The 25,047-nt window shown below is 46.2% G+C and overlaps 1 protein-coding gene across 1 annotated transcript in view; it reads right to left on the bottom strand.

Annotated features, from left to right (window-relative positions):
- Positions 1 to 14,717, bottom strand: part of RFTN1 (raftlin, lipid raft linker 1) — a 190,853-nt gene extending 176,136 nt beyond the window's left edge. Inside the window, exon 1 of the mRNA XM_026496954.4 lies at positions 14,455 to 14,717. The gene's annotated coding sequence lies outside the window, so the exon portion shown is untranslated. The remainder of the gene's footprint in view (positions 1 to 14,454) is intronic.
- Positions 14,718 to 25,047: the final 10,330 nt, after the last annotated feature.

Raw genomic sequence — 25,047 nt, forward strand, 5'->3', positions numbered from 1 at the left:
TTTACTATGTGGGGTTCCCATGGCTCATGCTAGAATCCCACAAGGAGCTTGGGGCAAGGGATGGGTATGGGCCTTTGAGGGCAGTGACAGGTGGTAGGCAGAGGGAAGAGTAGAGGCATGGCTTTGCCCGATGCAGACATTTGGTGTACATTCCCTCAGACACTCAAGGAGTGTCTGTCTCAGTGGAAGCACATCTCTCTCAGGAGTTAAGTTCTCCAGTAGGACACAAGGTAAATGGTAAAGATAAAGGTCTTGAAATATGGCCCCCAAATCCTTTGATACTCCTGCCATTGCAGGTGGGGTCTACGTCACCTCCCCTGAATCTGGGTTCCATGGTTACGCGAACAATACAATATGGTGGAATGACACAGTGGCAGCTTCTGGACCTGGGCCTTACGAAACTGGGAGCACCTACTTCTTAATCTTTGGGATGCCTGTTCTTGGATCCCAGCCACCATGCCATGAGGAAGCCCAAGAAGCCCCAAAGGGAGGCCCATGTGGAGAGGAATGAACAGCCAGCACCAACTTGCCAGCCATCTTGCCGGTGAGCCATCTTGGAAACTGAGCCTCTGCCTCAGTCAAGACACTGATACCATGTGAGGTAGAGACAAGCTGTTTCCACCAAACCCTGCCAAAACTGCAAATCCTGAGCAAAATACACCATTGTTTCTGTTTTAAGGCTCTAAGTTTTGGGGTGATTCATCATGCAATATGTAACTCATTCACAAGTTTGTTCAAAATAACCATGTCCTGCTGCCTCTTCAGGAGAACACCAGTCAAGACTGCCTGCATTTCCGGGCCCGGGTCTAGCCATTCACCCTCTGAAGGGCACTTGGGCTGTTTCCAGTTGATTATGAATAAAATGGCTATAAACATTCACACAGAGGTTTTTATGAGGACAGAAGTTTTCATTTCTCTAGGGTAGCACCTACGTGTGGGATGGCTGGGTGGTGTAGTAAGCGCAAGGGTCCTGCTAATGAGTGATGCTTCTCTTTCCACATTTAGGGTGGCCAGATGCTGACCGCAGGAGAGGCATGGCAGAGGGTGAGACCCTGCGAGAGACGGACCGATTAGCAGCTCTACCTCCTGCCCCCTCTGGAGCGTCAGCATCCTGGGTAGAATCATGAGAGTGGCGCTATTCATGGCTAATTCTCCTTTCGTTGTTGTCTGTTCCTGTAAAGGACATACGCTAAAAATCACTTGTGTGGGATGAGATTCTCCCGGTGCTTTATCTATAGTCTATCCAACTCCCACATCTCTGCCCTTTCAGATTCCTACAGTCACCCCACATTGACACCTAGTGTAAATCAAGTTACTCATTTTATGTGTGAGTGAATCCCTGGATCAGCTTTGATTAGCTGACAGTCATACAGGAGGATTTTTTTCCTTTGTTTCTACCACGGTCTTCCCAGAATACATCCCTGAACCCATGTGTATGCGTCTGTCTAGCATCAAGGGACCAAGAAAAACCTTCCAAGAGTTCTTCAAAGGTAAAGCAAAAAGAGGAGGTCGTTCCCCATTCCTGTGGCGAGACAGTGGGAAAAAAGCCAAAATAAACACACAGTTCTCTAGCAGAAATCGGCTAAAAGTAATTAGGAACTGGATGCTGATTACGGGGGAAAAGAAGGTAATCACCGGGAGGCTGAGACCCTGGCTGCAAGAAGAGGATGTTAGAGATTGCAAATGACCAGAAAGCAGAGAGCCCTCAGATGGTGAGCTTCTGGAAAATCAGTTCTTTCCAAATCAAACCTAGCGCGAGGTGTGTCTTTGAGACACAGTGGCCCGGCGTCATGCAGGAACGGTCAGCTCCACGAGAGAGGGAACTTTTCCAAATTCGTGCATACGTGCATGCATTCATTCAGCACACATTTATTAAGGTCTGCTTTAAATCAGGCCCTCGATTAGGAAAGATAAAAATGGGAAGACCAGGCCCTGCTCTCAAGGAGATCGGAGGTGAAAGGAGGAGAAAGACAGTGAACAGATGTATGTGGTGCAGTGGGGCAGGCTGTTCTGGAAGTCTGGGCAGAGCGCGGGACACCCAGGGAAAATCCCTGTGATAGAAAACAGACCCGGTTCCAGAAGAAGCTGACCAGCAATGGGGCATGGTGTCCTGTGTCATTTTCAATGTTGAAATCTTTACATTTTTATTTTAAAGTATTTCTGGTTTGTTTCTGAAATGCTTCCCAGGATGCTTAAAAGACACTGGAAAACCGTTTCAGAAAGGATCACCTCCTTAAAAGATTATTTTTCAGCTTGCATTTCGAAAACTTCAGTTTAAAGGCTCATTTTTACTATCAACTAGGATACATGTATTTAAATAATGGGAGCAATAAATGTAGTTATATTTCCAAATACAAATTAGTTTCATTAAGAGTGAGTCCTCATTTACCACACTCGCTGCTAATCTGTGGCAGACTGTAAAGCTAATTTTAACAATTGCCAACAGCTCATGACAGGCAACCAGAGATGGGGCAATTATATGCAATGATGCTGGATCAGCTGGCAAACTCATTTTTTATTTCTGCATTCAAATCCCATATTTGAAGCCTCAAGCGTGTTTATTACATCACTCAGTCACCCAAAGTAAGAACTGATGATCCAAATTAAGACATTTTTACATGATAGGAACATCTCTCTCAACCCAGAAATGTAAATGAAACTTGAAAATTCAAATGATATCAAATCTTGATATTCTTCAAACATAGTCTAAGACAGAAACCCAAGGGTAACTAAAATTTACCCATTGAGGGACTGGGTGAAATAGGTGAACGGAATTAAGAGGTACAAACTCCCAGTTATAAGGTAAGAAAGGCACAGAGATGAAAAGTACAGTCCAGAATACAGTCACTAACATTGTAATAACACTGCATGGTGACACTACGCTTACTGTGGGGAGCACTGAGTAATGTCTAGAATTGTTGAATCACCAGAAACTACTATAACACTCTACACCAACTATACTTCGATAAGAAAAATTTACCTGTTCAAAGCATTCCTGATTCGATGCCAAGAATAAAGAACAATCTATATGAAACAGTATTATTTGTATGGTGCTACTCCTTCTAAGTGAGTGTGTATATAATATATACTATATAAATTTATAGTAATATACTACATATATATTTTATATGTGTGTGTATATATAAGTACATATACATATATATATACATATATACACACACATTCTCTTTGTATCTGGCAAGACATAGACCACAATGTTCCCAGACATTTCCTTCAGGTCATGAGATGATGGGTGACACTCTCTCTATGGTTTTCTAGATTTTTCAAATTTTCTGAGCTGCACATACATTATTTTCTTCATTGAAAACAATAAGAGGTATGATAGCCAGCCTCCAAGATGACCCTCAGTCATCCCCGCAGCATTCACGGGTGGTCCCAACCCACAGTGAATAGGGCTGACCCGCGGGGCCAGAAGGGCACTGCAGAAATGATAAGCGTGATTTCCAAGGCTGGGTTACAGCAGCATTGTGGATTCGACCTTGCTCTCTCCTGGATCCCTCACTCTGGGGACAGCCAGCTGCCATAGTATGAGGACAACCCTGTGGAGAAGTCCCAGGACAAGAATGGAGGCCTCCACCCAACACCCAACACTGTTGGCTAGCTCAACACCCATGTGGAAGCAGATTCATCAGCCCCAGAATGGCCCCCAGCCCATCCAGCATCTTGACCACAACCTCTTGAGGCACCCCATATCAGAGCCACCCAGCTAAGCTGCCTCTGGATTTCTAACCCACAGAAACCCTGTGAGATAATAAATGTTTACTGTCGTTTCTGGCTGCCAAGATCGGGAGTAATTTGTTACAGACCAAAAGATAAGGAACACGAGGGGTATTTACATTACCAAAAGAAAACACTTGCTTACTATCCCCTCACCCCCACATCTCAGCCGGGGTCTGATCCAGACCACCTCCCTGCCTTCCCACAGACTCCATCACAAGCACCCTTAACTGAACCCAGCTCCCTTTCAGAAGAAGCTGCGGCTCCAAGTGTGGGCCTCAGACCAGCAGCACCGGACTTCCCGGGAGCCTGTGAGAAATCCAGAATCCCAGGCCCTCCCAGGCCTGCTGAATGAGAATCTACATTTTAATGACAAGTGATTCATTGAAGTTTGAACAACGGCAAAGTTTGAGAAACCCTGGGCCGTGGCAGTGGTCCTCAACCTTGGTTGCATACTGGAATCATCTGGAGAGCTATCTAAAGGTCCTGATGCCCAGGCATTTGGGGGTGAGGCCTTATCATCAGTAATTTTGAAAACCCCAGGTGATTCTAACTGGCATCCAGGAGTGAAAAATCAACAATTTAGGAGCAAGCTCAGTTTTCCCCACTCTGAACCCTCTCCAGTCTCGGATCTTTCTTAAGTCTCCTAGCCAGGGCTAAGAACCCCAGTCTAGAACATGGCTCTGCTGCCCCCCTTGATTCCACACCCCCATCTCTTGAGCCTCTGTACTTGAGAGGCCCTCTTCCCACCTGCATGCTGTCCTCCCAAGCACAGATGCACCCCAAAATTTCTATTCCCAGCCCTCCTTCTGTCTCTCTTAAAATCATTTTCAGTACAGGGGCACCTGAGTGGCTCAGCTGGTTGAGCATCTGCTTCTTGGTTTCAGGTCAGGTCATGATCTTGGGGTCAGGAAACTGGGCCCCGAGTTGGGCTCTGTGCTGAGCATGGAAACTGCTGGAGAGTCTCTCTCTGCCTCGCTGTTCCCCACCCCTCCATTCATGCTCACACTTTCTCTCTCTCACTCTCTCTCTAAAATAAGTCAATAAAATCTTTAAAAAAAATCATTTTCAGTATAAGCCACTTCGGACACACAGATGAGGACAAAAAATGAGGCATCTAGATACCCACCACCAAGATTTAACAAATGCTTACATTTTACTTTATTTGCTTCACATCTTATATTTTTGAAGAAATGAGACTTTGGATGCAACCCCTGTGCCCTTCCTCTCTCCCCCCTTCTATCCTTGCTTTTACACTTTCACAATCTCCCTGTGACACCCACAACAATACATGACAGAGGTTTGAGACTTTCCACTTCCTGGCACCTTTAGCGTCTCGGTACGTTGTCCACGGCACCGGAGGCTAAAAGCAATACTCACAGTTCCACTTATTAAGTAGTTCAGTCTAAACAACATAATAATTATTTATGTCCAAACAACTTATTAGCCTTTTGAAAAAAATAGTACATAAAAATTGGAAGAATAAACCCTTTTCTTTCATTCCTGAGTCACCACAAGTACTAACGGGATGTGCGCATCTCTTGGGCACTGCACAACTTCTCAAACCTTGGAATCATGCTGGACACCACCACCTTCATTTCCTGTTCCACTAGGTTCTTAGCAACCACCCAAAAGGCAGCTGCACAGAGACAAGACATCATCAAAAGGAAGGCGGTGTTACATTGGTACTGCGAACTACCCCAAGATGGCAGGTCTTGTGTTGTCTACCATGTCAAGTACCACTGTGTTCCCCTCAGAAATGTAAAAAAAAAAAAAAAAAAGCCCTTCTGCCCCGCCCTCATGAGTTTGCTGTGGTATCTTGGGGTGCCTTAGTAATGCAGTTTGGGAACCTCCGATATGTGGTATTGTTGAGTATGCTCAAAAAAGTTACACAAATGCTATTGTCTCCCCAATAGCCCTCATATCCCCTCTCATGGGCCCTGCTTTACCTGTTCTGGGCAAAAACCTTCCAGTGTCCCTCCCAGCCTGGTGAACTCCAGGTAAACAGGCCCAAGGACCCGTATCAATATCTTCACCTAGAAATTTCCTGAAATTCCTGATGAATATGCTCCAAACAGAACTCAAGGCCTTGCCCGTCAAGGCCTGTTCTTCCTCCTGTGTTCCTTGGTTCTGTGGATAGTACCACTGTCCTCGTAACACCCAGGCTCGAAACACCAGGCCTCAGCCTGCTCCTGCCACTGTTCTCACCGTGACAGCTGGCCTGGTGCTGGGTGCTGGTGGAGGCCTTCCACCACTTCATTTTCCATGCCGATCCACTCTCTTAAGACCATCAAAGGCCTTCCTGAATCTGGCTTCCCCTGGCCTCTCACCCACTAATTCCTAGTATAGGCTAATGCCAGATTAACCATTCTGTGCCACACAAGTGGCTCAAAGAGCATAAGAAACATATGCTGCCCAGCTTGGAGTCCTTAGCCTCAACCTTCCCCCCAAACCCCTCCCTCCCCGGTCTCTGGCTGTTCCTCTTCATGTACCCTGGAGCCAGGCTGTAGGAAGCCACTGCTAACTTTTGTACACACTGAACACTCTCCAGATACCATTCCTTTACCTCCAGTGCACCCCCCACCTAACACTCCTTACCTTCCATCTTGACCCTCTGTATTAGGGCTGCCCAGAGAAACAGAACCAATAGGATAGTGTGTGGATAGATATCTATATAGAGAGAAGGCAGGGCAGATTTGTTTTAAGAAATTGACTCATGTGACTGTGGGAGCTGGCAAGTCAGAAATCTGCAGGGCAGGCCAGCACGTCAGAGACCTAAGAAGTGTTGATGTTACAATCTTGAGTCCTAAGGCAGTCTGGAGGCAGGATTCCTTCTTCCTTGGGAGACCTTGGTGTTTTCTCTTAAGTCCTTCAACTGATTGGGTGAGGCCCACCCACATATGGAGAACAATCTGCTTTACTCGAAGTCTCCTGATTTCAATGTTAATCACATTAAAAAAGAAAAATAACCCACAGCAACACCTAGACCTGTTTGAACAAAATCCGGGTACCATGGCCTAGCCAAGCTGACATAAAATCACCCATCACATTCTCCTTTATTAAGCACTTACTGCATGCAAAGCACTATTCTAAATGCTGAGGATACCAAAGTGATGCAAAAGACATAAAAAAAAAAAAGCAACAACCCTTCCCTGAAGGATCAGATAAATAGACAACACACAAATAAAAATAATAAAGGAAATTCAATTTTAAAGAAATAAAGAAAATAAGGCAGGGAGGAGGGACAGCAAGCACAGGGGAAGATAAGGCAATATTTAAAAACGGGGTGATCAGCGAAGGCCTCACCCAGAAGGTGATGTTAAAGAGACCATGGGATGAGGGGGATGGTGTACCAGGCAAGGTGGTGGCAAGTGCAAGGTTCTAGGACCCGCCTGGGGACAGGGGGTGGCTGCAGGTGGCACGTGAAATCAGAGAGGCGTGGGGAGGCAGGTTGTGTGGGCTGTGCAGACGGTGGCAAGGACTCTGGCTTTACCCTGAGATGGGAGCCCCCTGAGGGCTTCAAGCCAAGGGCAGACATGATCACTCTGGCCATGACTGACTGTGGAAATGGGGAGACCAGATGATGATGGGGTATGAGCAATGATCAAGTTCTGGATCTATTTTAAACATAGAAAATGAGATTTATTGGTAGTTTGGAAATAGAGTATGAGAAAAAAAGGGCGTCCAAGACAAGGCTAGGGTTTGTGACTTGAGCAACTGGAAGGCTGGAGTGGCCCCCTTCTGAGCTGGGGATGGCTATGGGAGGAAGATGGGAGCTTATTTTAGATGTGTTAACTCCATTGGGTGGAAGTGTGGGGTGGGCAGCTGCAGGGACTAGTTCTGAGCTCAAAGGAGAGTTCTGGAGCTTTCAGTGATGCTTCATCTGCTCATGTGACAGCCAGCTTCCCACAGGTAGCAATCATGTCTTCTTCATCCCCAACAGCAGCTATCCCAATGCCCCGCCCCAACAGATGCTTATTTATTTATTTATTTATTTATTGAGAGAGAGCTTGCGCACGAGCAGGGGGAGGGGCAGAAGGAGAGGGAAAGTCTCAAGCAGACTTCACACTGAGCACCAAGTCCAAAGCAGGCCTCGATCTCATGACCCTGAGATCATGACCTGAGCCTGAATCCAGAGTCGGATGCTCAACTGACTGAGCTACCCAGGTGCCCCCAGATACACAATAAATACCTACTAAGCCAACATCCTTCAGGACTAGGACAGACACTCATTATCCAGTAAAAGATGGAAATTCTGGAATATTTGGAATATCTGCCTGTCTTTCTCAGGTTCACCTTCTTAAAGGCATAGCACAGGGGTTGGGTGCACAAGTTCTGGAGCCAGACTGCCTAGGTTCCAATCCCAGTGTCTCTACTTCCTAACTGTGTGACCTCAAGGAAGCCACTCAACCTCAGGTTTCCCAATTATAATATGGGGATATCTCCAAAATTCACTGGCAGGGGGAGGATTAAATAAGTTAATACCAAACAGGGCTTAGAAGAGCTCTGACACATAGAAGAAGCAGTATAAATGGTAACTATTATTAGAAATACTACCAGCATTACTTGTCATCCACTGTAAAGATTCCTTTTGACCTGCCTATGGCATAACTACACCACACTGCAAAGGGTGCTTATTCGGTGTCCCAAGACGGTGAAAAAGGTCCAAAAGCCCTCCCTAAGTTATAGAAGTGTTTGAATGAACAATCTAATTTCTTGTACTTTATATTTCCAAAATTTGGTAATACATGATTCGGTCACATTCCATTAACCAGAGTCTGTGATTAACCAACTCTCTTCTTATCCAACTTTATGGATGAGGTCTATTACAATAATTTCTTCAAACTTAGGAATTTGGGAGCTATTCCATAAATCCTGAAGGATTCCTCAGAAAGTATTTCCTCAGGGTGAAATACAAAGTAAGAAATTTCAACACACACACACACACACACACACACACACACACACACATTCGTGTACACATGAGTGGAAGGTGATAATCCTCTGCAAGAAATAAATGCTTAATCAACAGGGTCTGCCTATAGAACAACAAAATGGGACACTATAGTTACAAAAGCCAAAGAAAGTTGTCACTGAAGTGCAGCTGCTTCCTGGTTGAAAAAATGTGGAAACATCCAATACAGTTTCATAAAGTCGCTGAAGAGCTGGTCTGGGCGCCTGGGTGGCTCAGTTGGTTAAGCATCTGCCTTTGGCTCAGGTCATGATCCCAGGGTCCTGGGATCAAGTCCCGCATCGGGCTCCTTGTTCAGCGGGATGTCTGCTTCTCCCTCTGCCCCTCCCCCCTCCCCCTGCTCGTTCTCCCTCTCTCTAAGAAATAAATAAAGTATTTAAAAAAAAAAAAAGAGTTGGTCAGTATCAGACAAGCTAGGCAAAACACAGCTGACATGGACTTTGCACCACTGGCTGGTGTTGGTGCCCCAGGACACCTGAGGGCTGGAGTCCCCTCTCCTTTGAAGCACAGAAGAGGGGCAAGCTAGGGCACCATACCAGCCGGCCCCCTCGTCCTGTGCAACCAGGACACAGAAGCTGCCAGGCCCCCTCCAGCACTCCCTACACAACACAAGGGCAGTCAGACACAGGAAAACTCCAAAGCGAAGCCCTCGATACCCCAAATAGTGTCTCCTCCATCTCAGTCTTGGCAGGTAGCCATCAGGCGTAGAATGTGACCTGATTTTCTAGCTCTTTGGTTCTGGCCCCGCTGAGAGCCGATTCTTCTTCCTGAATTCAGCCCAGGTGGGGAGTAAGTCACACAAATGCATATTTAAAAGCTCAACCGAATTCTTATTTGGAGAGCAAGGAATTAACAGGGCTCAAGCAGTGGCCATCACTTGCCTGCTGTACCGATCTTTTCACAGAAAGCATCCTGGTAAAATATGCAATGATAATAACGAAAGCCCCTTTGGGGGCCCAGGAGCAAAGAGAAACTCAAATTTATGTCAAAAACTGAATGTGAATGGGAGAAAAGATCACACGCACGCAAAACCTTTAAAAGGTAAACATAAAAGAAATGTCTGGCTAAATGTATCTCTTTGTCAGTGAAAAATAGCCTAAGCCTTAGCCAAGTGTGTTGCCAATTCTTCAGCTGAAGGAGAAGAGAGAACCGCTTACTGCAGAGCAAACAGGACTTTCAGCCATGATGGAAACACTCCACCTCTGCACTGCCCAAGGCCCAGGCCAATAACCACATGTGTCTCTAGGGCACTTGAAATGTGGCTAGTGGGACCGAGGAGCTGAATATTTGATTTTCTTTCATTTTAATTCATTTTACATTTAAATGTAAGTAGCCACATGTAGGTGGTGGCCAAGGTGTGGGACCGCTCAGGACAGACACTCGAACTCAACAGCGGGCAACATCTTTCTTTTCCTCCAGTGAAACTAAAATCACAGTCAACCAACAATATCTTCAATTGTCACCAAAATACTTAGTATCTCGATACAGGCCCTGGCTGCCCCAAACTCAGAAAACTTAAGAGAAGAACAAAAGACGGAAGAAAGTAATTCCAGTGTGTCACCTCTTGCCGCGCAGTCGTGCCTATCCAGGTTATACACGTCTATTATCCCAGGACTTGATGTATTTGAAAATCTGTGCTTGCACATGTAGTCTCATTTGCAAAACCAGAATGTCAGTCTCTTCCCTATGTCTAGGAAACATGAAAAAGTGAACTTAGGGCAAGTTACTTAACCTCACTAAGCTTCAGTTTCCTTAAGGCTAAAGTGCAGATAAGAATAGTAACTTGCCTCTCCTGAGGATTCAATTCAAAGAATGCATGTGAAGTGCCTAACAGTGGTAGGAGAAGAGTAAGCACTCCGCAAGTGGCAGCTATACTTATGATTCTGTTAGTAACAATAGTGAAATCTGTAATAAAATAAGAACGGTGCTATTTAAAATAGAAGTGGACAGTCGGCAAGTTTTCTTAGGCCGAAACACTCTGAACCTGTTTCCAAGGCTATGGTAAAGTAGCCTCTAGTGAAATACATCTTGGGGACATCTTGGCACTCACGGTCAACCCCAGACAGGCAATCACCCAGTCAGATACCACCAGTCACCAGAATCTTTCAACCGACACTTACGGTGCCTCTACTCTGGGGCAGGCACTGTCCTAGGCTGTCAGATCAGAACAGTTCCCAGGCACAGAGCAACGACTCAAGACTCTATGCCATCTGTCATCTGACCCCACTGAGACACCTCGGCCAGATATGAATATTTCATTCTGGGGTCCCACTCAGTCCGAGAGGCTCCATCCCTGTTTCCTGAATCAGCCTAGGCCAGGTTCGGCTGCTGGTCCACAGAGTGGAACCAAAGGGTAAGGGAACCTGAGGGGACCTGGGCCATTTTCTCAGCCGGGACAATGAGAGCGTGTCAACAGGTCATGTTTCTCACTGACAGGCCAAATCACTTTAACAGGAAAGCTGTTTTCTGAGCCTTCAAAAGGCCAAATCTGATCTGCCTCACAAAGCAAACACAACCCGCTTTCAGCAGCCAGCTGCGCAAGCCAGTGAAATCCAACGGGAATCTCCTCCACAAGGTTCACATCAACCAGACCAATACGTCAGAAATCCCCCAGGAGTGGCTGAGCAGAAGTGTGGTGGAATTCTGTGGGGCTTGGGGGTTATTTTTTCCCTATATAGAAAGCACTCAATCAATCTTCTTTCACAACCAAGGGTACAGTCCCCTGTGGAATTCCCTTCTCTGAAGACCTCCACAAATAAAATATTTGTCTGATCATCTGCAATAATTTAAGTGTAAACTCACTCACTGGCAGGGTCAGAGATTTCTCACAACTCCTCCACCTATAAAAACAACACCCTTCGGACTGTCTCTGATACCCAATTTCTGGACCCCTCTAGCCCCCAAACACTGGTCAAGTCATGCCCTTGACTTTGGGATAGGAAAACAGGTTGTCATATCTGGAATCTCATACTTGTATTCTTTGCTGATGGGACTGTAAAAATGGTACAACCACGTTGGAGAAAGACCCAGCAGCTTCTTATAAGGTTCACATACACCTCTTCTATGCCCTAATGATTCTACTTCTAGGCATTTACCCCTGAGAAATGAGAACATATGTCCCTAGAAAGACTTGCACACAAATATTCACAGCAGCTTCACTCATAATACCCCCCCCCCGAACTGGGACTGACTCATGTGTCCATCAACGGGGGAATATATTAACAAACTGTGGTATGGACATATCCTGGAATCTATAATTCAGCAATTTAAAAAAACCCCAAACACTGATATATACAACATGGATGAATCTCAAAAATATGCTATGTGGAAGAAACTTTACACAATACCGTAGAACTCCACTTACAGGAATTCAAGAACAAACTAACAGTAAAAAACAATCAGCAGTGGTCGCCACTGAAAGGCGGGCAGGGACTGACCGGGAACAGGGATGAGGAACTTTCTGAGGTGATGGTAATATTCTCTATCTTGATAGCAACTAGGGTTACACAGGTGTACACATCTATCAAAACATTATGCAAATGTTACTCTCAAGATTTGTGCATTTCGCTCTATGCATTCACATTTTACCTTAAGAAAATCATGAACATATATTGAACTCTGAATAATAAAATGTGCATTGAAACATTTAGGAGTGACCTGTGCCCATGTCTATAATTTACTTTAAAGTACATAAAACAGTAAGTTGGGACTTACTGATGGATGGGACTTAAGGTGGATAGATGGATGAACAGATAGACAGATGTGTAATAAAGCCAGTACTGCTAAATTACACTTTAGGTATGGGTACTTGGGTGGTTACTGTTCTTGCAAATTATTTATATTTTTAAAAATGAGACAGGTGGGGAAAGAGCCATAATACCTTCTCCTTAGCCCACCAAGTTAGAAATTTGGCAAGACACCCATGCCCACCAAGCTATGGGCCCACATAGTTTTAATTTTGCGGAAAAAAGAAGATTGGAAGAACACAAGTAGCTTTACAGGAACTCCCATCACTCATGCCAAAGATTTTCTGCCTGTTTCCCTACAGACAAAGCAATTATTTGAATGGAAGCCAAAAATTCCTGCTCAAGAGGGAGAAAAAGAACTCATTCCCAATTTGTTCTCTTTCAGTTCCTGCACCAATCTATTAGCTAACTGCACAACACTCCACTTCCATTTGCCCCCTGTCCATTAAGCCAAAAGACTAACAAAGAAACACCAACGCAACGACTTGATATACAGAGGATGAGGTCTCAGTTCTCAGGACCAGAAACCCCGCTGTAGGCAAAAGAGGATGCAGAGTCAGTCTGAGGTTAAAGTGATTTCACTGAGGTTAGCACACACACACGCACCAAAGAGCCCCAAACAGCTTGTTGCTTAACCCCTCTGTGGGGTTTGGTGACATCTGGGGTCACTTGAACTTCGTAGGGAATTCAGCTGTTCAGAGATACAAATTAGGAATCCCGGCAGCCAGGGACACGTGGGGTGCAGAGCGTGCCCTACCCACAGGCCCAGAGGTCGCTCACATTACGCCTGCCTTCCTTCCTGGCAGGGCCTCACTTATCCTGAGATGACACACGATGGCAGGGGCTGGAAGACGCCTAGCATGACTGCCCGCCCAGCATCTGAAAACAGCTGTACCAATTACAAGAAAGGACTGTTGCTGGAAACCCAGGGCAGGCACTCAAATTTGGCATTTGTGCCAGACTGAAAAAAAAAAAATATATATATATATATATATATATATATATATATGCTTTTTGTTTGTTTTTAAGTCCCCCAACAAACTCACTGCCACCACCCAGTGTCCCTGGGGACCACTGACAAGCACATAGGGCAGCACGGCATGAGCAACGCGAAGGCAGCAGGGAGCGCGCCTGGGTCTAGCACTTTTGGCTTCCACGCGGTTCTCACTGCCAAGACGGCGATATCCTGGGTCAAGGGCACAGGCCCTGGTCTGCGGGGAGGAGGAGTGTTGCATGCCTGACAATCCGGTTTTCTGAAATGTACGCCGCCACCACCCCGCCATGGCCCAGACCTACCCTGGCTCCCCTTGAGCCTGGGTAAGTGGGTTAGGACGAGGAAAGAAATCCCCTTACAAAAGGGGAGATGCCGTTTTCAGCTCTAGGGACTCCCCGCGCCCCAAGTCTCTGTGCCTCGGTGATGCGCCGCTTCCTCTGGAAGCGCGGCAGGTCGGCTCCCATCTATCCAGCACCCCTGCGCGGGCAACAAACATACCTCCCAAGGCGCACGCAGAAGGGCAGCCGGAGCCACCTCCCACTCCCCACCCCCCACCCCCTCCCAGCCTCGCTCGCTCCTGAACCCGCACTCCGTGTCCAGCTCCTGCCTGATCTTTGCCAAGGACCCCCTGCAGCAGTGTCCCAGACCCACCTGTAGCCTCAAAGCTTCCCCTCTGCTTCCCTCTTTGGCGCCCCCGAGCCTGCAGAGCCCACGACCCCTACCAAACTGCTCTAGGTGCCTCTCCCCATAGCGTGCCAGGGATGATTTTTTTTTTTTTTTCCAAAAAAGTTGCCCAAGACCGCTGCGTGCCGTGGATCCGCGCAGACCCCATCCAACCCGGGCTGGGGATGCGGTGGTGGGGGCGGTGGCCCTGTGGCAGCCCCGGCAACCTGCAAGGAGGGGCCACGCGGGGCTCCTCCGGTCCGCCGCGGTCCGGGTCCGCGGGGCCAGATGGCGGGGCCTATGCCCGCCTACACCCCAAGTCCTGCCGCGCGCCCACCTACCGTTTGGAACTGGCTGAGGAGAAGGCGCCGGCGCGGGCTCCCTGAGACAGCGTGTTCCGTCCCGGGAGGAAAGTTTGTGCCATACAGAGCAGGCTGCGCGGGGAAGGCGTGGGCGCCACTGGGTGGGGGCGGGAAGCGGCGGCGCGGCGCGCTCGGGTGCCCGTCCCTCCCGCGATCTGTGCGTCCGTCCCTCCGCGGCGCCCGCGGCCGCCGCGCTCCCGCTCGCTGCGCCTTGAGCCTGGCGCGCTCCGGCTCCAGCCCCGACGCGCCCCCGCCGCCGCCGCCGCGCGTCCGCCGGCTACACTTCCTCTTCCTCTGAACTCATGTGCAAAATATGCTGCGCTGCATCTTCGGGGGAGCAGCCGGCCCCTGACAGCCGCCGCGGGAGCAGCGGGCCCGCCCCGCGCCCCTGGACGCCCTGCACCCCCTCGACGCCCCGCGCCGCTGCCTCCACGAGGCGGGCCACCTGCGCGCCGCACACGTTGCACCCCGCGGGCGACCCTCGCTGCGCCTTCGCACAGAGGTCGGAGGCTCAGGGATGCACCCTCTCGACCCCTCCTAACCAAAGTTGTGTATGGCGGGAGTGCACGTAGGAGCTGGGGTGCTGGATGGTGACTGCCACCAGGGGGCTGATGGCTGAGGGTGTGGGAGGATAATTGAGAGTGGTCCGTTCCTCTTCCCCATTCCACAGGTGGGCCACCACCACCACCCCCCACCCCCGTCTAAGTTATTTCTCGAGTTGGTGATTAACCAGAGGGATAATGCCACCGTCTCCTTGCCACACCCTATCCCACCTACTTCAGGTGTCCAGAAGGTTTGAGATGTGGGGAACCATCTTGGCCTGCAACTTTAGGTTGCCCAAGGAGACAATTATATAAATAAAGCACCAGGGCAGGGCTGACTTAGTAAAGTGAAAACGTGAGGCCGAGAGCCTATTATAAAGTATTTTTTTCTTGGAACTTTTTTAACAAAGCAAAATTACAGTGTAGGGTGAAAAGCAGGAATCCTAGAGCCAGTTAGGGTTGGCCTGGCCTGGCCTCCATACTTACTCTCTGTGTGATTGGGGTAAGTGCCTTAACTGCTCTGGGCCTGTTTCCTCATTTGTTAAATAGCACTTCCTCATGGGTTTTATGTGTAAAGTATTTAGGAAGCACTCTATAACTTAGCTATTATCATTGCTATTAATATTATAAGAGGACCGCAACAAGACAGCTGACATAATCTAATTAATTATCTACATTTTCTGGTTGCGCAAAGAGGGGGCCTTAGGCATTGGAGCCCGGAGAGTTGTGGGCTGGTTTTGGGCCCCAACAGTGTTTTAATGAGGTCCTTCTGGTACTAATAACCACCCCCCAGGGGGTAAGGAGGAGCTATTTTGTCTTCAGGAATTCCTGTTTCACACAGCCTCTCTGAGATTTTCTTCCTTATTTTCTTTTTCCACAGCCATCCCAGTTGTGTGCTCCTCCCTCCTGCGCCCTGTACACCGTTCTTGTTTGTATTTTGTTCCTTTCCCTCTCCAGCTCACCACTTGCTGGCATCACTCACCACCACCAATTTCAATCTCCCCGGCTCTCTCTCTTCAGCTTGCCGTCTGAGAGAAAACAATAAGACCAGGTGTCAGCCCAGGTCCAGGTTCAAACAAAAATGTGTGGGGACAAGGGTCCAATGGCACCACCCTGATTTTGAACACCCACCTATGAGGCCAAAAGGAGGGATGGATCTTTATGTCATTTATCTTCCAAGGCTTTGAGTTTTTACAAGTCAGGGCCCATCTGAAATCCTCCTGATCCTTTCTAATCCTTACCTCAGAGAGAAGAAAAAGTAACATTTATAGGTGTTAACCAGAAATTCAAAAGTAAACACGTAGTACTTAGATGACGATAAAGAGAAAAGGGGGAAAATGCAGGACAACCTAGTTGTGGTTGGGGGAAGAGGTTGATTTCTTTTAAGCAAATCATTTTCACTCTATAAATTTTTGCACATAAGTTTTTTTTTAATGATCGTTGGGGTTAATAAGTTATTCTGATTGTTTCCATTTTCTTCCACTCGACATTTTCCTGAGTACTAACGATGTGTAAATGTCTAAAATGTCTTTTTTCCCTGCTTGGATCTGCCTTTTTTTAGGGTTTTTTCTAGAATTCTTGACCTTTCCCCCTAAATAATTCTGACATTTCCTACCTGATAAGTAGTAGGTGTTCAATAAACATTTATGGAATGAAGTATGTGTCATTAACATCCAGATCTTTCAAGGCTTTGTGTAACCTCCATTGAACAATTATTTGAAATATTCTAGTTCTCTTTCACCTGGAATACCCAATGAGGAGTCAACGTTGGGTGCATTTGTGCTGTAGAGGTCAACCTCGATTTTCTGCTTGGCTGCCATGGACTGGCCAGCCAGGAGATAGACCCTGGGCAGCTGGGACTCACCTCTGACTGACCTCGCCTACCCAGCATCAACCCCAAAGATGCTGGAACTATATCCTGGTGGGTTACCTTGGCAACCTCACAATGTCATCTGTTAGAATGTCCTAGGGCGGCAGCTTTTAATTCTATCACAGCGGTCTCATCGGGGGTCATGTAATAGTGCTGTTTTTCCTCTGCTCACACTTCCTCCCCCTATGATTTAACACTAAGTACTCAGGGAGGGAGCTGAACACGGGGAAAACCAAGCTATTATAGCACGACAGGTCACAGATGGCCCCAGAACTGGGATCCTGAGTGTTCGCAGTCGATAAAATGCAGGCCCCAAGTTAATGGGGAAGCTGGTTCTCCCCACACCCCCCGTGGAAAGGAGAGGAGTTAAGCCAGCCTAGGCAAGCGTAAGAAGCGGCCGTGGCCAGACTGTACAATTCTTGCAAAAGCTCAGTTAAAGGAACCCCCCCCCCACTGGAGCATTTCTCTCTCTTGGCCTCAGCAGCGTCACCCCACTCGAGACGATTAAGGCCATGGGTACCAGCAGCCAGGGCAATTTAGCTGCACCCCCAGCTACACTGAAGCTTGGAGGGAAGGAGAATCCCAGCGAAACCTCTATTTGTGCCCTCTGCCTCCCCACCTCCAACCCCCACCCCATAATTTCACCACACTCAGCATCCCCCAACTCAGCTCAAAATAACTCAGGCCCCCATTTTTCTGTAAAGAGCAATAACAGCTTATGCAGAAAGCTGACCCGTCAAAAGCTTTGGGACCTGAGTTGCTGTTGTCCTGTGTTTTCACAGGGCTGTGAAAGCCAGATCTTGTACGGGGCAGCTGAGCAGCAGCATTTCAGGGCTGACGGGAAAGATAAGTAAACTCATATGTGCCCTGGGGGTATAGGAATTATTCATCTTTACCATCACGGTTAATATTTTAAGTGGGTTTGCAGCCACAGTGAGCTCACAGTTTGGCCAGCTGCTCCACACTAAATGGCTGCCGGAAGCTGGCCCCACGTAGGGTGACACGGGTTTCTATGAGGAGGCATAGTGGCAGAGGCCAGATTCTGTGCCCCAGAGCCAGTGGTTTCGGAGGTTCATGATGACAGGCACAGCCCCCACAGATGTACCCCTTCCAAGTCTGTGGTGTCCCCCGTCACTGTGGAGCAGGGCACACTCGTGCCAGGCTCCAAACAGGCCCTGTGACTCCCTCAGCTCTGTGGGGGTGTGAATTGGGGTGGCGACAGGGAGCTTCTTAGGATGTCGTATATTTGTGCATTGATTGGCCAAGGCCAGGAACTTTGGTCCACAGTGTGGTCAGACTACTACTCTCCAAATGTCACCAAAGGCGTCACCAGTTTGAGGAAACGTACGATTGCCAACTGTTCCATTCACACCATTACGCTATATATATATATATAGTTATTGTTATTTGGCTCCTGAATCCACTCGTCATTTCTCCTCTGAATTCCCAGTCTGTCAAACAGGCAGTTCAGGGGAGCAGGGGCCCTCCTGTGGCTGAGATAGAATTTGCTCTCTGGAGCAAAGAGCTGTGAGACTGAATTTCAGGAATATTGTGTGAAGCATGTTGCTGTTCGCAGGCTTCTTCCCCACATGCAGCCTGAGGAACGCTCTGGCTTTACCAAAAGCTATCCACACCCATAGCCCTTCACTGGTTATTCCTTTCATAGGACATCTCTATTGACTTGCATTTGTAAACAAACTTTATTTTCAGAGATTCATACATATATATGAATATATAAAAGCCTATACTACAGATTAAAAAATAAGAAGATTGTGGAAGTAAATCATTAAGTAAATGGTGGAATAAGATTTTGATACATTTATATGATTTCCTTCCCACCACCATTCCTTCCCCTCTCCCACTGTAATTCTTGTGATACTGTACCAAGGCTCTATGCACCAGTTTAGACTAGAGAAGACACAGCGTGCCACAAGAGAGAGTTATCATGGCAATACAACGGGAAAAAAGTAAAATTCTTGGATTTGGGGTTTTGAAAGTTGAGGTCTAAATATAAAATTAAAAAGATATGGAAAAATATGAAATCAAGTAGAACCATTATCCCCTATCACATCTCCTTTCCTTCCTTACCCACCCACTATCCCATACACACACTCACACACACACCCCCCTTCCAAAAATAGATCAAAGTTGCCAAACGCGAACAAGGTGAGCTGAGAGAAACAGAGGGGCTATGTCAATAGGGAACAATTGGTAGGACTTAGGGACTGACTACCGTCAGAATTCAGAAGCCCACTTCCCTCCATTCAAATGAGAGTCATCCAGAATAACACTTGGCAACCCTGTAGACAACTAGACAACAACTCTTGGAACTTGTCCAGGAGCACTACAGATCTTCAGCAGAGGAAGGAAAAATGCTGTTCATCCTTCCCACTACATTTGGCAATGAACTCCCATAAATAGCAGCCGGAGCACGACCTGTGGGTCAACCAGAAGGACTAACTCCTATTCCTTGAGTTCAAACCTCATTTAATAGTTCAAACCTCAACCAGAAGGACTAACTCCTATTCCTTGAGTTCAAACCTCATTTAATAGCCTCATTTAGATGCCATTTAGCCAGTGAAATGGAGAGTAGGGCTCCTCACACCATCAGGGACAGTGCAAAGATCTGAGTATGAAAGATGCTCTTACCTATTTCCGTCATGCCTGTACTTAGATGGCCTGAGTGGACCAGCTCGAGATCCTCCTTACAAGGCAGGACTGTAGTGCTCATCAGTGCAGTTCCCCCAAGTATTTCTGGTCCTCTCCTGGTCCCATGGTAGAAATCATCTTCTTAGCTCCTGGCGATTGATTAGGACAGGTTATAGGACTGGTTCAGGCTGATGAATTGTGAGCAGAAGTGATGTGTATCACTTCTGTGACAATTACTTGTCAGGATGAGACCCTCCAGAGTTCTCTCTTCTCTCTAGCAAGGCCACTGGCAACATTCAGTCCATGAATGATTGTGGGAAGCTCAGCCCTCCATCTAACCTGTAATGATTATGTAACATGAAGAGGAAATGATTTGTTTTAAGCCACTGAGACTACAAGTTGTTTCTTTCTGCAGTTTAAGCTAGCCTATGCTGATTGATACTACCTGTTAGAAGCCATTAGATGTTCTGGAAGGCATCAAGAGCATATCTGGGAGCTACAAGAATAAAGGAGAGGGTCAAATTAGAGGAATATTTTACACATTAACTTAGAATCCTGGTAATTCTCAAGATGTCCAGCTAAGGTCCATGATCAAAAAAGGAATAAGAGCTATTATTGGGGCACCTGGGTGGCTCAGTCAGTTAAGCATCAGCCTTCAGCTCAGGTCATGATCCCAGGATCCTGGGATCAAGCCCCACATCAGGCTCCTTGCTCAGCGGGGAGCCTGCTTCTCCCTCTCCCTCTGCTGCTCCCCCTGCTTGTGCTCTCCCACTCTCTCTCTGTCAAATAAACAAATAAAAATTTTTTTAAAAAAGAGCTATTATTTACTCACTCATTTAATGTTAACCTATTTATTGAGAACATACTATGTGCTGATACTATGCTAGGAACAGGGATACAGCAGGGAATGAACAAGCACTGTTCCTATTCCTAGAAATCTTTTGCTTTAACAACATCGAGCTAATGATTGAACAGGAAATAAGAGTCTGGAGAAATTGAGACATCTGCCCAAAGGGATGCAGTTAATAAATGGTGAACTGGGGCTTAAACTTGAGTTTTTGACTCCAAATTCTTGGGCTTTCCTCACCATCTCCAGCCACTTTAGAATCACAGAATCAGTATCCCTTCAAGCCTACTCTAAAGAGTAGGTAGAATTTAATCCTAGGCTGCCTTCTGCCTCCCTCCTAATGTTTGCTGACACCTGAAATTTCTTTAATAAGCACAACTTTTCATTCCATAATTAGTACTTAGCACAGGGCCTGACAAATAGGCATTCTCTAAATGTTTTTTTTTTTTTTAATGAGTAAAACATGCTTGAATGAATCAGTGAACGAAATAAGAAGGCTTAACTACTTAAAACTATTGATTTAAATATGAGATACACTCAATCTAGCTTGTTCTAAACCACAACTAAGTAATCACTCAACATGGGTGTGATGCCTGGTAGGGAGGAATAGGTTTTTTGAAATACTGATGCTCATTCCAGTGCCAACATATCCTGTCAGCTTGCCCCTTCTCTTTGATTGGGGAACAGCTAAACCGTGTGGCATCAGTAGCTCAGGAAATGGTTATTTCAGCAGAGAGACAAAGAAAAGTCTTAGAGGTCTCAAAAGCTTTTGAGTTTCAGTTGTTCAAAGAGACTCAAAATTAAAAAAAAAAAAAGAAATCTTAAAGAGGCAGAAAAAGATCTCTCCATCCTCCCCGAGTACATACTATCACCCCATACTGCAGAGAGGGAGGTGCAAGAGTGAGTGGATGTTGTAAGTCCCTCAGAAAGACAGACCCAATATCCTGGCCCTACAGCATACACAAAAAGAAAAAGCAGGCACAGTAAAGTAGAAGATAAACTACAGTTTATCTACAGATAAACTCTAGACAAAAATCTAAAAACAACTCTGTGAAAGCAATGAAAGGCAACTAAAAATAGGTAGAAACTAGAAGAGAGGCAACACTTGAAAAATGAAAACATCCGTGGGTGGGTTTCCCTTTGTTTTAAATGGCTTTTTCACCCGGGCTAGGCCCCAGTTAGCACCCCACAGGGCAGCCCAAACTCAAACAGAAAACTACAGTCACACCAGCTAAGGAATCAGAAGACACAGTTCAGAGTGATCACAGCAGCAAGGGAGTGAGGGGACAGAACCCTACAAATGAGAGAGCCACCGAACTATATTAACTCTGCTCTAACCTCAGGCCGCACCCACTGCAAGGGAGACCAAGGTTGGAATTTTAGTCCAGCAAAGTTAACTGCCGCTAAGATGTTTTAAAAATCAGTATTCTTGCGAGTCACATAGCAGAATCCAGAGTCTTGACTATGTATCATTCACAAAGGTCTACAATACCCTCCCAAATTATTAGGTGTTAAGAAGAAGCAGGAAAAAGTAACTCATATCCAAGAGAAAAATTAGTCAATGGAGACCAACCTCAAGATAAGACAGGTGTTGAAATAAGATTAAGATGTTAAGCAGCTATTATAACTACTCTCAAGAATATAAAGGAAAATATTTGTGATGAAGGAACGAATAGGCAATTTCAGCAGAGAAATACAAACTATGACAAGAAAAGAACCAAATGGAAATTCTAAAACTGAATATTTGATATAAAAGTGAATAATAGGGGTATCTGGGTGGCTCAGTCATTAAGTGTCTGCCTTCAGCTCAGGGCATTCTGGGATCAAGCCCCGCATCAGGCTCCTCCCCTGGGAGCCTGCTTCTTCCTCTCCCACTCCCCCTGCTTGTGTTCCCTCTCTCACTGGCTGTCTCTCTCTCTGTCAAATAAATAAAATCTTTTTTAAAAAAGTGAATAATAATGGTGGGTAGTATAATAAAAACCTGAGATGTATTAGGAGGAGCCCAAATACAGAAGGGACACATGGCTCCTGCCCCAGGTAGAGCTCAGGCTGGTACCCAGCATGGTACATCTGGGCGGATGGGTCGGAGGAAACATCCAGGTTCCCTGGACCTACCACACCATGGGAGAAATAGAACATCCCCTGAGCAACTGAAGGAAGCACAGAAGTGGTAAAGGGCTAGAAATAATCTCTCAAAGATTTCAGTAGTTGGGTGCCTGGGTGGCTTAAGTCAGTTTTGCGTCAGACTCTTGGTTTCAGCTCAGGTCGTGGTCTCAGGATTGTGAGATAGAGCCCCGAGTCAGACTCCATGCCCAGTGTGGGGTCTGCTTGAGATTCTCCCCCTCTGCTCCTGCCCCCCCCTCTTTTTCTCTCTCTTTCTCAAATAAATAAATAATCTTTTTTTAAAAAGGAACATAAGGTAAGTTTTTTTGTTTTCTCGTTTTTTGGTTTGTTTGTTTTTTTTTAACACATCTGAACTATGCTAACATGAGATAATGTGTGTCATAGGAGGCGGGAGATTAGACAGTTGAAGGCTGACATTGATGATTAGCAAACAAATACAGGGTCTCCTCCCACTCAGGGACTCTGAGCAGTTAAAAGTCATTTCCTCCCTAACTGCTAGCAGGTGGTTCAGGCTCTACAGTATGAGCACAGCTCCTCAAGCTACCTGCTTTTTCCCCTTCCAAATAGGATTTTGTTTAAAGGAGCTTCCTTGCAAGAGGTTTTGTTAACTGAGATTTAACTGTATGGCCTGATATGTAGCCATTTATTTCTCTCCTATGTCCCCAACTGCATGAAGGTTCTGATCTAGTCGTTTCTCCATTTCCTAGAATGCCCTGGCTTATAAAATAATATGAATGAATGAATGAATGAATGAATGAATGAATGAATGAATGAACGAACGAACAAAGGAATGAATAAACAGGTGAATACCATTTGTCTTAGTCTGTTCAGGCAGCTATATCTAAATACCATAGACTGAGTGGCTTATAAACAACAACAATTTGTTTCTTACAGTTCTGAAGGGTGAGAAGTCCAAGATATGGACCTTTAAACTCACACTCAGTGTCCGATGAGAGCCCACCTCCCAGATGACCATTTTTTTCAATACAACCTCACATGGTAGAAAGAACAAGAGAGCTCTCTGAGGCCTCTTTTATGAGGGCAGTAATCCAATTCATGAGAGCTCTATGCAAATGACCTAATCAGCTCCCAAAGGCCTCACCTCCTAATACGATCACCTTGGGGGTTAGGATTTCAACAAATGAATTCTGAGGGGATACAAACACTCAGACCATAGCACCATTCATACCAGGCGCTAATGCATCTATGTTGGATTAATGTTTCTTGCAAAGCCCGCTCTTCCCTCCTCCTAACTCATTCTGTTCTCCTCATTCCTTTTGAAACACATTTCAAGGGTTTAAATGTCAGTGGCTGCAGGCCCACTTTCCTCCCTCCTGTTGTCTGCCATCTCTCTACTCAGCTGAAATGGGAGTTTTGGAATGGAGCTCTCCGTCAATCACCACTGAGGCCTTTTCTCTCAGGCCTACTGTTTCCAGGCCCAAGTATCAAGAGTCAGGCTGACAGCCTTGGCCCCTGGTGGTCTGGGGAAAGAGCCGGAGAGGCTTTTTAGCAGGCCGAAATCTTGCTTTTGGCATGTGGCCTCTGCTAAGCAACAGCTGGATGGCAACAGGCCAAACTCAAGCATCTGCCTTCTTCTCCAGGCATTAGTATCAAGCATCTTTGCTAACATTATTATTAAGGAATTATCAATGTTTTAGAAGTGTTATCACTTCTTGAAAAAAAAAACAACTAGTTAGGTCATGCAGGACAGGGCCTCAGTGGTTAAGATATAACAAGACAGATCTTATTTCTCCTTTCCTTGTAAGATCATCATTATACTGATGTAATTATCTTGAAGAGAGATTCCAAAAGCCACCTCCACTCTTGTCTTTTCTCTAATCCCAGTTAGAGGCTCTAACCAAGAGCCTATAAGTAAAGTTCATTTTAAATAATTGCAAGCGTGCCCACCAGGGTTCTTGTAGCACACTAGAGAGATGGGCTCTGGTTACCTTAAGGTGTAAAGAAAATTAAGAAAAGGTTTTTGGGCAGTTAACAGAATCAGTGGGAACACTGAGGAACCAGGCTTAGGCAGTGTGGCTAATGGTGTTTTCCAAAGATGGCCTGCAACAATATCTCCCATCCCATATGCTCTTCCAGAGACTTGCCAATCCCCCATCGAAAGGTGGAGTATGATTTCCCTCTCCTTAATCTGAGCAGTTTGCTGCACATTTGTAAGCAATGGAATGAGACATAAATAAAGCTGTATGACTTTTGTGGATAGAAGATAATGCCCTCTATAGAGAGAAGAAAAAACAGCTGGTGTTCACTCATAAAACACTCAGCTACCAAGAAGCAGTCCAACTGCTTTGAGGCCACCATGTTTTGAGGAAGCCCAAACCAGCCCATGTGGAGACCGCATAGAGAGAACCACATGGAGACTACATGAAGAGGGAAAGAGATGCCCAGCCAGTCCCAGGCTACTCCAGTCTCACACTAATTTAAACTGATGAGAGGCCCAAGCCAGAACCACCCGGCCTACCCTTTCCCAAATCCTGATTCACAAAAAAAATCATAAGAAATAACAAAATGGTTCTTGTTTT

Source organism: Ursus arctos, unplaced genomic scaffold (assembly GCF_023065955.2).
Source record: "Ursus arctos isolate Adak ecotype North America unplaced genomic scaffold, UrsArc2.0 scaffold_20, whole genome shotgun sequence".
Lineage (NCBI taxonomy): Eukaryota > Metazoa > Chordata > Mammalia > Carnivora > Ursidae > Ursus > Ursus arctos.